Source organism: Lissotriton helveticus, chromosome 3_2, assembly GCF_964261635.1.
Source record: "Lissotriton helveticus chromosome 3_2, aLisHel1.1, whole genome shotgun sequence".
Taxonomy (NCBI): domain Eukaryota; kingdom Metazoa; phylum Chordata; class Amphibia; order Caudata; family Salamandridae; genus Lissotriton; species Lissotriton helveticus.
The window spans coordinates 402,471,324-402,485,709 of record NC_136062.1 but is presented as its reverse complement, the minus strand read 5'-3'; the positions used below and the strand labels follow the sequence as shown (position 1 = coordinate 402,485,709).

The window sequence follows — 14,386 nt, the reverse complement described above, 5'->3', positions numbered from 1 at the left end:
CCTGCCAACACACATCACTCTAAAAAAGTACTTGATTAATAATTAAATGCTCAAGCTCAGCTCATGCTTAGAAGCTAACAACTGCTACAGAAGTAGTGACTGGGTTAGAATTCTTGGTGCTTTGTCTTTACAGTACATGCCACACCTTTTTTATGTGACTTTCGGTCACATTTTTTGATCAAAGAAAAACTCCAGTTGTTGTGGACTGGAGTCAGTATCAGAAGACTTCTAAACAGTACCTTTTGGTTCTGGTCAACCGTGTCGGTGCGGCCCAGTTGTGGCTACCATCACGATTGCAGTGTGAACTGGAGCAGTGCTGCCTGTAGAGCACTCAGGTTGCAGTGCAGGCAACGGCTAAGTGATGGTCGTCCATCAGTGTTGGTAAGACCATGGTGGGGGAGTGAACCCGAGTGCTGCTGAGTGCGGTGCCCACAGGTTGCGCTGCAAGTAGCGGCTTGTTGGCAGTAGTGGTCGTTGGTGAGACCAGGGTGCAAAGTGCAGCGGTGCCCTCTGCTGTGTCTTCAAAACACACAGCCAGCAGCAGTGTTGGTAATGGCACCAGGCTGCGGTTTCCCTCTGTGGCTCTGGATACCACCCAGAGGTGGTATCCAGGGGAAGGTGAAGTCTTTGCTGTTCCTTAGACTTCTTGAACAGGGGGATGCTCTACTTCTAGCCATTGGAGATACGCAGCAGAAAAGGTTATAGAGAGTTCAGTTCAGTCCTTTCTCTGCCCAAGACAGAAGCAGCTACTGCAAGCCAACACAGCAAAGCACACAGCAAAGTGGTAGTCTCTCCACACAGCTTCCCCAGCTCTTCTTCTTGGCAGGTTCCTTGATCCAAGCGAGTTCTAAAATCCTGGGGTCTGGTTTTAAATATTTATACCACATTTCTCTTTCTTCTCTTGTGGCAGAGAGTGTCTGTGCTCAGTCCAAACCAGTTCTGTCCTCTCTGGCTCTGCTTCCTGGCAGGAGGTGGAGACAGCATTGTCCAAAGCAGACCAGGCCCATTCAGGTGCAAGGAAATCTCCTCCCACTACTCTGAATGCTGCCCAGGTCCATTCAGGACAGCCCTGACTCACCCAGGGGAGTCAGGGCACACCTCAACCCCCCCAATGGTAGAGATGTACATCCCCAGCCCCTGTCACTCCATGGCCAGACAGTCAATTCACAACCCACCAGAGACACACAGGATGGCTCAGCAACAAAATGCCCACTGCATTGCCAAACCACAATATAAAAATTGCATACCAAATAATTTCAAGGTTTTACTTTGGATGGACTCTTGCGGTCAAGCCAGACCATTGTATCATCTCTCACTATTAACCCCTTCGCTGCTAGGCCTTTTCCCCTCCTGTGCTAAGCCTTTTTTTGGTGTTTTGGAGTAGTGCGCGCTTAGGCCCTTGTAACTTTTTGACCACATAAGGTATCCGCGCCAAATTTGCGTCCTTTTCTTCCAACATCATGTGGATTCTAAAGGCGCCCAGGGTTTGTGGATTCCCTTGGAGGGGTCCCAGAAATTACCCAAAATATAGTGATTTTTTTTTGTTTTTTTCAGAAAAATGGGAAAAACGGGCTGCAAATGAAAGCCTCTGGGTTTTTCCCTGAAAATGGTATCACAAAAGGGTTTGTGGGGCTGAAATCTCCATTTTCTCAGCTTTCAGGGAATGACAGACTTTTGTCAGAGAACCGAAATTTTTCACTCAGTTTTGGCATTTTTCTGGGACATAGCCTATTTTTGCTATTTTTAGAGCTTTCCACCTCCTTCCAGTTAATGGTAGAAATGAGTTTGAAAGCAATAATGGATCCTGGAAAGCTTTACATTTTCGAAAAGTAGACAAACTTCTGAATTCAGAAAGGGGTCATTTGTCTAAATCCATGAAGGTTTCGTTATAGAAACTAACAGTTAGATATTGGAATATTTGAAATTTTGTTGAAAAAAACAGCCTTTTGTCTCAACGTTTTCACCTATAACTTTTTCTACATTTGACAGCTCTTGGAAAGCAATATACCGTTACATTTGTTAGACCTTCCTGGTTGTGGGGATATATAGGACTTGTAGTTTCACCAAGAACCCGACGAACCCAGATCCAAAAACTGACCAGCAACTTGCAATGGTATTTTTTCACTTACTGGGTATAGTGCACTTTGTCTTGGAAAATGTATACATGGAATAATCTGTATGAAAGACACCTATGTATTTCTGAATTGGGTACAAATTATAGAGTTCAGAAACAGTATATAATTGCACATTTTCAAAGTTGGGAATACTCATACTAGCATGAGAATTATTGGTCATTTTTCATAAAGATTTTTTTTTTACACAATGTCTTTCATTGAAAGGGAGAAATGCATGAAAGGTCAATTGGTAATAACAGTTGATTTACAAATCTGAATTACCCCAAGTGTCCCGATAAAAACGGTACCTCACTTGTGTGGGTCGGCCTTGTGCCTGCGACAGGAAACGGCGCAAAATGCAACGTGGTCACACCTAAATTTTGCAGTTACAAATTGACCCTTATTTGGTAAAGTGCCTACCTGTAGTTTTTGCACCCTAGCTCTGACGGCACCTAGGGAAACCTAGCAAACCTATACATTTTTGAAAAGTAGACACCCAGGGGAATTTAGGATGGGGTAACTCGACTGCCTACCACCAGGTTTTGTTACCCAGAATCCCTTGCAAAGCTAAGATTTTGACAAAATAAACACATTTTCCTCACATTTCTGTGGTGGAAAGTTCTGGAATCTGCGTGGATCAACAAATTTCCACCGACCCAGCGCTCCCCCAGGTCTCCCGATAAAAACGGTACCTCACTTGTGTGGGTCGGCCTTGTGCCTACGACAGGAAACGGCACAAAATGCAACGTGGTCGCACCTCAATTTCCCAGTGAAATTTTACGTTCTTTGGACAAAGAGACTACCTTTTGTTTTTGAGCCGTAGCTCAGCCAGCACCTAGGGAAACCTAGCAAACCTATAAATTTTTGAAAACTAGACACCCAGGGGAATTCATGATGGGGTGACTCGTCTGCCTACCCCCAGGTTTTGTTACGCAGAATCCCTTGCAAACATAAAAATTTGACCAAAAAAACACATTTTCCTCACATTTCAGTGGTGGAAAGTTCTGGAATCTGCGTGGATCAACAAATTTCCACCCACCCAGCGTGCCCCCAGGTCTCCCGAAAAAAATGGTACCTCACTCGCGTGGGTAGGTGAAATGAAGGAGGTACAATGTAGAAGTACAGGCACAGACCTTTATTAAGATCCAGACAACAGCTCTCCCGGCAGCAACTGCCGTCCGGGAGTTCCAGACATTGGAACACAGGGGACTCCACGAGCGTCATAGTGCTCGTGGAGAAACCTGTGTACTTAAAGAAGCAGTATCACAGAGCATTACATCCCCACACATCCCCTTCCCTCAATTAATAACATTAACAATATATGCATAAAACAAATAATAACAACTAACCCACCCCTTCCCTGAAAATGAGGAAGAAAAAAAACATTGATTCAATAAGTCACGAAATCACGAAATTTTCCAGGAACATTTCTGCATCTGGTGGAAGATCGTCTAGTCAACATGTCATTAGGAACAGAACTAGGGTTATGAGCGGGCAGAACTGGAGGAACAGTACTAGTAGGCAATAAACCTGTGTCAGAGGTGGGTAAAACATTAGATTTCAAACCAAATTTGCTTTTCACAAACTCAACTTTATGCTTGGGAACAATGGAAACACGAGACTTGTTCCAAATTTTGCCATTCTCCAGAACAACTACATGATCCTTCACTTCCTTGACCAAAACAGGAGGAGAAAACCGAGCTAACCCTTTACGCAAAAGTACTGGTTTTTTGATCCTAACCCAGTCTCCCGAGCGCACAGGAGATAATCTACAACTCCCGTGAGCATATTTGGCTTGGGTACAAGCTCTAACATCAGCCACTCCAGCGAGTTTGATACCATCAATGTTTTTTCTTGCCATCCAATCTTTGTTTAATTCTGACCCAGCCACTCTACCTCTGAGTAACGTAAAAGGTGAGACACCTGTGCTAGAATGGGGAGTGACTCTCAATGCCCACAACATGTCAGAGATGACTTTCTTCCAATTCAAACCATTGACGTTGGCTAACTGTAACTGATCCTTAATCACACGGTTCAACCTCTCAACTAATCCATTGCTCGAAGGGTGATATAAAGAAGTGAGAATGTGCTTGATTCCAAGAGATTTTAAAAATTTTTGCATTTCACTCGACACCAACTGAGTGCCATTGTCAGATACTAATTCTTCTGGCACACCCTCCCGCATAAACACATTTTTGAAAAATTCAATGACAGTAGTAGAATTTATGCACTCAACAAATTTAACTACCGGCCACTTTGACATGTAGTCAATTAAAACTAATGCATACTTTGGAGTCACTCCTAGATTGTAAAATGGACCCGCAATATCAAATGCTAATTTATGCCAAGGTAGCTCTTTAACTTGCACAGGAGTCACAGGAGAAGGACTAGTAACTTGAGACTTGTCACTAAGGACACAAGCACCACAATCACGCACACAATGTTCAATCGCTTTGTCTACTCCAGGCCACCAAAAATCTTCACGCACTCTCCTTTTCATAGCCCGAATGCCCAAATGACCTACATGAGCCAACTCCAAAACCTTTCCACAAAGAGCTTCTGGAACTACCAGTAAACCAGCCCTACGTAAAACGCCATCAATCGAAGACAATTCATCACGAACTCTCCTGAATGGCATTAAATTTGAAGAAAGGGACTTATCATCAGGCCAACCATTTATCAGGTAATTCATTACACAACACAAATTCTTATCTTCAGTCACCGCTAACTTCCATTCATTTTCCGACAATGTGATGCCAACCTCCGATACAGAACTTACTGCACACACCATCTCCAAATCTTCATCACTCTGCTCCAACTTATCGTGAGGAAGAGGCAATCTGGACAAACAATCAGCCACATTGTTTCTAATTCCAGGAACATATTCTAGGTGGTAATCAAACTCACTAAGCCTGTATTGCCATTTAGCAATGCGAGGAGAAGCCCTCCCACCACCTTTCGTAGTGAAAAGATCAACTAGGGGCTTGTGGTCAGTTTTGAGTGTTATGTGATTACCCCAGAGGAAGTTCCTGAAATGCTGTACACCCCACCATAAAGCTAACGCCTCTTTCTCGATGGTAGAATACGTGCCTTCAGCTCCACGTAAGGTTCTGGAGGCAAATGCAATTACCTCTATTTTACCATCCACTCTTTTCTGAGAAAGAACTGCACCCAGACCCACATTGCTGGCATCAGTAATTACAATGTTCTGATCATTAATATTGAAAAGTTTGAGAGGACGTGCTTGTACAATAGCATTTTTCAGTAAGATAAAATCATTTGCACATTCTTGTGACCAAACATATTTAACATTCTTTTTCAATAAATTTCTCAGAGACACAGTCCTGTCAGAAAGACTCCTAACAAATTTGGCGTAATATTCGATCAGTCCTAAAAAGGAACGTAGTTGATCCTTGTTGGATGGTTCTGGTGCATTCTGAATGGCATCTAATAATTTCATTTTGGGTTCCACCCCTTTGGCTGAGATGTGATGACCCAAATAATCCACACTATCCCTGAGAAATCTGCATTTGTCTTTTCTTAATGTCAACCCAACATCTTTTAAAATTCCCAACGCTGTTCTTACTCTGCTATTGTGTTCACTCACAGACTTGCCATAAATGAGAAGGTCGTCTTGAAAGAAGACGACTCCCGCAGTGTTTTTGAAAAGATTTCCCATAAGGTGTTGAAAGACTGCGGAAGCCGACGCCAGACCGAACGGCATCCTTAAATAACGGAAAGCACCCTCAGGAGTTACAAAAGACGTAAGGTGTTTTGAATCCTTGCTTAATACAACTTGGTGATATGCCGAAAAAATGTCTAAAGTAGTGAAATAGTTGGCACCCTCCAATGTAGATAACATTTCATTAATATTAGGTAGTGGTTGCCGATCAATCCAGATGCATGCATTTAAGTCGCGCAAATCCACACACATCCTAAGGGACTTATCAGCCTTGCGCGCCAAAACTACAGGAGATAACCACTCTGATGCCTCTATGGGTTCAATTACGCCTAAGAGACACAATCTCTCTAGTTCAGCCTTTAACTCACTTCGCATACTTAGAGGTACTTTGCGAACTTTGTGTGCAACTGCTTTAGCTCCCTCTTTTAAAATAATTTGATGCTGAAAACCTTTGAGTTTGCCTAATTTGTCACAGAAAACCTCTGGAAATTCATGTACCCACTCATTTTCACCAGAAACACTTAGGGAATTTACTGGCTCTAAATCAGGCAAAGAGGCATAATATTGCTTGGCTTCGCGTCTTGATAAAACCATGTCTTGATGATTGGGATCAAGAATCATGCCAAGCTCACCCTGTTCGTGCCAACCCAATAAATTGGTACCATCTTTTACAACATAAATGATGGAGGACGTAGAATCTCTTTTGAATTCAATCTCTCCCTTAAACCTTCCTAATACTTCTACTCTTTTGCCTCCATACGCAAACATTTTGATAAAAGATTTTAATAGGAGAATATTATCTAACATGTCTAAATCCTTAACATTGACTATGGAAAATGGAGAACCCGAATCCGCTAGAAATTTGATCAACATTAATGGAACAAATAGGGGATTTTCGTCTTTGAGATCCATCCATGGTTGCTATTTCAACAACACCATCAGCATTCATGGGAGAAGAAGACAACATCAACAATTCATAATGCTCGTCCTCTTCATCAACATGTAAGCGTTCATCAATACTCTTCACCATTTGTGAAGAACCTTTCTGCACCCCGGTTGCCTTACACATACGTGCTAAATGACCCTTCTTGCCACATTTGAAACAAGATTGATTAACAGCGAAGCAAAATTTGAAGTTTCCTAAATGAGATCTACTCCCACATCGATAACAGGATAAACCTTGCACATCATTCCTAGGCTTATTGGAACTGGAAAATGAAGGAACTTGAGAACGATTCGGATTTGATGTCTTCCGTTCTGGAATTCTGACTGCTGCTTTGGTACTGATGGCATTGATGTCAGAAGATTCTGTTGGAGTTGCCATGGGCGATGTTGGAGTACTCATTTCTTTTAAGCAATACTGGGAATGCTCAACAGATTTGGCCAGAGTCAACGCAGTTTCTAGATCAGGGTCACCAGATGATAAAAGTTTTTCACGCACTTTTCTGTCATGAGTGCATTCAATGAGCTGATCCCTAATGATTTCATCTCTGAATTCTCTGTAGTTGCAGTTGACTGCCAGAATTCTTAAGGCTGCAACGAAATCATCTATGGACTCTCCGGGTAATTGTGCACGTTGCAAAAACTTGTGACGTTCTAACACAGTGTTCCGTTTAGGACTAAATCTTTTGTCTAATGTTTTTACTAGAGAAGCATATTCGTCTAATATTTGCGCATCGCCATCATCACTTGAAATGGATATTCTCACTTCTTCGAGAGGTAAAGTTTCCAGAATGGACCTTCCTTCAGGTCCCAAATTATATACTAATAGCGCCTTCTTCTTTTTTGATGTGAAGGTATCACCATCGATGGCCTCAATGTATGCGTCAAATGTAGCTTTCCATTGTTTCCAGGGCATGGGAGGAGGACCCGGAGATTGCAAAAAAGGAGGTGGCGAGGCTACCTTTTCCATTCGCGTGGGGAGCTGCTGCCACAAAACCAAACAATAACTTCGTGTAGCTTATACTTAGTTTCAGGTATTTTGTAGTTAATCTTTTGTGAAAATGCTTGTTGTACAATATTCCTTTTTTTTTTTTTAATAACTCAAGAAATGTTTCCTTTTGTTAAGGGTAGAAAATTTGCATTACAATGCAGGTTGCAATCCGCTTTGATCTATCGTGGCAATGTGCAACACAGAAGGTAAATCAGGAAGGCAGAGTTGATGCGCGTCACAATGCTTTGGGTTGCTATGGTAGCATAAGATTGTTTACTCGCGCTTGATGCCTGGAAGCAGCGCTCGCACTAAGCTTTCGGATTCAGCGCTCGCGTTGAATGTTCATAGGCAACACTCGCGCTCAGAAGCAGCGCTCGCGCTGAGCATTTAAGTTGGCTACAATGCGCTTAATTAAATAACTTTTGAAGGTGGAGGTACACAAAAGTCTATAAACTCACGTTCCTTTGTCAATCTAGATCGACGTCCTACAGCTTTCCGTCTTTCCGTTTTTCCGCTTTCCGTCGTTTTTTCCTGGAGGCGAGTTTTATTTCCTGCGGTTGTCACGGCTTCTGAATTAAGCTGCACGCAAGTCTTGGAAGAGGTGTGGTACTGGAACATCGTCGCCAGTGAAATGAAGGAGGTGCAATTTAGAAGTACAGGCACAGACCTTTATTAAGATCCAGACAACAGCTCTCCCGGCAGCAACTGCCGTCCGGGAGTTCCAGACATTGGAACACAGGGGACTCCACGAGCGTCATAGTGCTCGTGGAGAAACCTGTGTACTTAAAGAAGCAGTATCACAGAACATTACATCCCCAGAGTAGGCATAGTGGCTGCGACATGAAACCGCGCAAAACGCAGCATGGTCGCACCTCAAATTCCCAGTGAAATTTAGCACGTTTCGGACAAAAAGACTACCTTTTGTTTTTGCGCCGTAGCTCTGCCAGCACCTAGGGAAATCTAGCAACCCTATACATTTTTGAAAGCTAGACACCCAGGGCAATTCAGGATGGGGTGACTCGTCTGCCTACCCCCAGGTTTTGTTACCCAGAATCCCTTGCAAACATAAAAATGTGACGAAAAAACCACATTTTCCTCACATTTCTGTGGTGGAAAGTTCTGGAATCTGCGTGGATCAACAAATTTCCACCCACCCAGCGTGCCCCCAGGTCTCCCGAAAAAAATGGTACCTCACTTGCGTGGGTAGGCATAGTGGCTGCGACATGAAACAGCGCAAAACGCAGCATGGTCGCACCTCAAATTCCCAGTGAAATTTAGCGCGATTCGGACAAAAAGACTACCTTTTGTTTTTGCGCCGTAGCTCTGCCAGCACCTAGGGAAATCTAGCAACCGTATACATTTTTGAAAACTAGACACCCAGGGCAATTCAGGATGGGGTGACTCGTCTGCCTACCCCCAGGTTCTGTTACCCAGAATCCCTTGCAAACATAAAAATTTGACCAAAAAAACACATTTTCCTCACATTTCTGTGGTGGAAAATTCTGGAATCTGCGTGGATCAACAAATTTCCACCCACCCAGCATGCCCCCAGGTCTCTTGAAAAAAATGGTACCTCACTTGCGTGGGTAGGCATAGTGGCTGCGACATGAAACAGCGCAAAACGCAGCATGGTCGCACCTCAAATTCCCAGTGATATTTAGCACGATTCGGACAAAAAGACTACCTTTTGTTTTTGCGCCGTAGCTCTGCCAGCACCTAGGGAAATCTAGCAACCCTATACATTTTTGAAAACTAGACACCCAGGGCAATTCAGGATGAGGTGAGTCGTCTGCCTACCCCCAGGTTTTGTTACCCAGAATCCCTTGCAAACATAAAAATTTGACCAAAAAAACACATTTTCCTCACATTTCTTTGGTGGAAAGTTCTGGAATCTGCGTGGATCAACAAATTTCCACCCACCCAGCGTGCCCCCAGGTCTCTCGAAAAAAATGGTACCTCTCTTGCGTGGGTAGGCATAGTGGCTGCGACATGAAACAGCGCAAAACGCAGCATGGTCGCACCTCAAATTTCCAGTGGAATTTAGCACGATTCGGACAAAAAGACTACCTTTTGTTTTTGCGCCGTAGCTCTGCCAGCACATAGGGAAATCTAGCAACCCTATACATTTTTGAAAACTAGACACCCAGGGCAATTCAGGATGGGGTGACTCGTCTGCCTACCCCCAGGTTTTGTTACCCAGAATCCCTTGCAAACATAACAATGTGACCAAAAACACACATTTTCCTCACATTTCTGTGGTGGAAAGTTCTGGAATCTGCGTGGATCAACAAATTTCCACCCACCCAGCGTGCCCCCAGGTCTCCCGAAAAAAATGGTACCTCACTTGCGTGGGTAGGCATAGTGGCTGCGACATGAAACAGCGCAAAACGCAGCATGGTCGCACCTCAAATTCCCAGTGAAATTTAGCACGATTCGGACAAAAAGACTACCTTTTGTTTTTGCGCCGTAGCTCTGCCAGCACCTAGGGAAATCTAGCAACCCTATACATTTTTGAAAACTAGACACCCAGGGCAATTCAGGATGGGGTGACTCGTCTGCCTACCCCCAGGTTTTGTTACCCAGAATCCCTTGCAAACATAAAAATTTGACCAAAAAAACACATTTTCCTCACATTTCTGTGGTGGAAAGTTCTGGAATCTGCCTGGATCAACAAATTCCCACCCGCCCAGCGTGCCCCCAGGTCTCCCGAAACAAAATGGTACCTCACTTGCGTGGGTAGGCATAGTGGCTGCGACATGAAACAGCACAAAACGCAGCATGGTCGCACCTCAAATTCCCAGTGAAATTTAGCACGATTCGGACAAAAAGACTACCTTTTGTTTTTGCGCCGTAGCTCTGCCAGCACCTAGGGAAATCTAGCAACCCTATACATTTTTGAAAACTAGACACCCAGGGCAATTCAGGATGGGGTGACTCGTCTGCCTACCACCAGGTTTTGTTACCCAGAATCCCTTGCAAACATAAAAATTTGACCAAAAAAACACATTTTCCTCACATTTCTGTGGTGGAAAGTTCTGGAATCTGCGTGGATCAACAAATTTCCACCCACCCAGTGTTCCCCCAGGTCTCCCTAAAAAACATGGTACTTCACTTGCGTGGGTAGGCATAGTGGCTGCAACAGGAAACGGTTCAAATCGTACGGTGGTGAATTTACATTACCTCATTGCAAAACTACCTAGATTTTGGGGGGGGGGCACCTGAGTTTTTGGCCCGGGACTGGGTGGTATTCTTTGGAAAGTAGCAAACCCAAACAGTTCTGAAAACTAGACACCCGGGGGAGTCCAGGGAGGTATGGCATGCGTGGGTCCCCCAATGTTTTCCTACCCAGAACTCCTTGCAAACCTTAAAATTAGGTAAAAATAGCACTTTTACAAACTTTTTAGCGTGGGATCGCCGTGCCGGCAAAAATGTCCTACCCCCCTGCGTTCCCCTTGTTCTCCCGAGTAAAAGGATACCTCACTTGTGTGGGTGCCCCAAAGCAGAACACGCCAGAAATGAATTTTGAAAAAAGTAGTTTTTAGTCATATTTAAGTTTTACAAATTAAGCACCCCAGCCTGAGTCACATGCCTGAGTCACATGCCTTTGGCCCACCCACACAAGTGAGGTATCATTTTACTCGGGAGAACAAGGGAAACGCTGGGTGGTAGGACATTTGTTCCGGCAGCGAGATCCCACCCAAAAAAGTATGGAAAAGTGGGTTTTTTTTACCAAAATTTCAGGTTTGCAGGGGTTTCTGGGTAGGAAAACATTGGGGGACCCACGCATGCCATACCTCCCTGGACTCCCCCGTGTGTCTAGTTCTCAGAACTGTTTGGGTTTGGTAGTTTCCAAAGATGCCTGCCAAGCCCCGGGCCAAAAGCTCAGGTGACCCCCTCAAAAAATAAGATTATTTGGCTAAAGGTAATGTTTTGGTCACCACAGTATGATTTGGGCCTTTTCCTAAAGCAGCCGCTATGCCTACCCACGCAAGTGAGGTACCATTTTTATTGGGAGACCTTGGGGAACGCTGGGTGGGAGGTAATTTGTGTGAGCCCAGTGATGCCACGCTTTGCCACACTAAAACGTGTGAAAAAAATGATTTTTTCCAAACAAAAAATGAGGTTTGCAAGGGATTCTGGGTAAAGGAACGTTGGAGGATCCACGCAAGCCATACCTCCTTGGAAGCCCCCGGGTGTCTACTTTTCAGAAATGTGTGGGATTGGTAGGTTTCCCTAGATGGCTGTCTCGCACGGGGCCAAAAACCCAGGTAACCCCTCTTGCAAAAGCTGGTGGACTTAACATTTTCACCATTGTTAAATTCACCAAAAGCTGGTTACCTGGGTTTCTGGCCCCGTGCGAGACAGACATCTAGGGAAACCTGCCCACCCACACATTTCTGAAAAGTAGACACCCGGGGGCTTCCAAGGAGGTATGGCTTGCGTGGATCCTCCAACGTTCCTTTACCCAGAATCCCTTGCAAACCTCAATTTTAGCAGAAAAAAATCAATTGGGAAAGCGTGGCATCACTGGGCTCACACAAATTACCTCCCACCCAGCGTTCCCCCAGGTCTCCCGATAAAAACGGTACCCTACTTGCGTGGGTAGCCATAGTGGCTGCAACAGGAAAAGGTCCAAATCGTACGGTGGTGAATATAAAATAACCTGAAGCAATATAACTTTGATTTTGGGGGGGGGGGCACCTAAGTTTTTGGCCCGGGGCTGGGTGGTATTCTTTGGAAAGTAGTAAACCCAAACAGTTCTGAAAACTAGACACCCGGGGGAGTCCAGGGAGGTATGGCATGCGTGAGTCCCCCAATGTTTTCCTACCCAGAACTCCTTGCAAACCTTAAAATTAGGTAAAAATAGCACTTTTCCAAACTTTTTGGCGTGGGATCGCCGTGCCGGCAAAAATGTCCTACCACCCTGCGTTCCCCTTGTTCTCCCGAGTAAAAGGATACCACACCTTAACAGAGTTACTCAAAAGTCAAACATTCAAGCACGGCTATCTATTCCTCAAAGACACACACATACAGGTTGGATTTGGCACGAGGGCGAGTGACGGTGCAGTACATAAAATTTTATTAACAAGATATTTTAAAAAAATGAAATGCTCTGTCAATAAATAAATGCATAAAAACTGAACCAGTGACTCGCAACTCGTGAGCTGTAAAGCGACGACAAGGCACCAACCGTTTTACAGGCCATTCACGCACCTTTTATACCTGATACAAACCAGACCATTGACACCATCCGAATGGAAAAGCAACACATAACAACAATCACAATAAGGGGCAAGGTACACCCTACTGCAGAAAGAGAAAAAAAACAATTATTACTGCACACCCATCTAATCCGCAAGCACTCACACATACTGGTTGGATTTGGCACGAGGGTGAGTGATGATTCAGTACATACAATTATATACGCAAGTAATTTCACAAAAATGAAATACACTGTGTATAATTGAAAGTATGATAAACTGAACCACTGACTCACAGCTCTGTGAGCTGTAAAGCCACGTCAAGGCACCAACCTCTTTACAGGCCATTCATACACCTTTCGTACGCGTGACACATACAAAACATTCACACCACCAGCCGCGGACCCATCACATTCCAACACTCACACCAGCAAACAGCGCCATTCAAGGGCCCATCACTTTCACACGCCCACATTTCGGACACTGCAACTACACAAAATGATGGACTGTGTGGAGTGTCACTCAACTAGCAGTGTGTGTAGTGACCAACAGAAAGTAACTACTCACACACCGCCTGCCGAGCGCCAGTCCACCCACACCACCATCCAAGCACCAGACCATGCACACCGCCAGCCAAACACCACTCAGCGCACACAGACAGCCAAGTACCACTCCACACACACCACCAGCCAAGCATCACTCCACGCACACCACCAGCCAAGCGCCACTCCACACACACCACCAGCCAAGCACCACTCCGTGCACAGACAGCCAAGTACCACTCCATGCACACCACCAGCCAAGCGCCCCTCCACACACACCACCAGCCAAGCGCCACTCCACAAACACAACACCAGCCAAGCACCACTCCGTGCACAGACAGCCAAGTATCACTCCACGCACACCGTCCAGCCAAGCGCCACTCCACACACACAGCCAGCCAAGCACCACTCCACACACACCGCCAGCCAAGCACCACTCCGTGCACAGACAGCCAAGTACCACTCCATGCACACCACCAGCCAAGCGCCCCTCCACACACACCACCAGTCAAGCACCACTCCACGAACACCACCAGCCAAAGACAAATCCAAACACAACACCAGGCAAGCGCAAGAGCACGCACACCGCCAACCAAACACCAGACCACGCACACCGCCAGTCAAGCACCAGTCCGCAGACACCGCCAGACAAGCACCAGTCCACAGACACCGGCAGTCAAGCGCCAAACCATGCACACAGTCAGACAATGGACACTACACACAAACCAACATCATACTTTAGGTTTTTTTTAAAATAAAAGAGAAACAAAAACAAATTGCAAATTGATACAAATCTACTAACTCGTCAACTAAATCTAAAAAGACTACACAAATACAAACTTTGAAACTGAACAATAACTATTACAGAATAAAGACCAACCAGTTCACTTTACTACTCATTGATACTCCCAAAA

The 14,386-nt window shown here is 44.8% G+C and overlaps 1 protein-coding gene across 2 annotated transcripts in view; it reads left to right on the top strand.

Moving 5' to 3' along the window:
* SLC1A2 (solute carrier family 1 member 2) overlaps nt 1–14,386 on the top strand; it is a 140,213-nt gene that overhangs the window by 21,736 nt on the left and 104,091 nt on the right. The window lies entirely within an intron of this gene.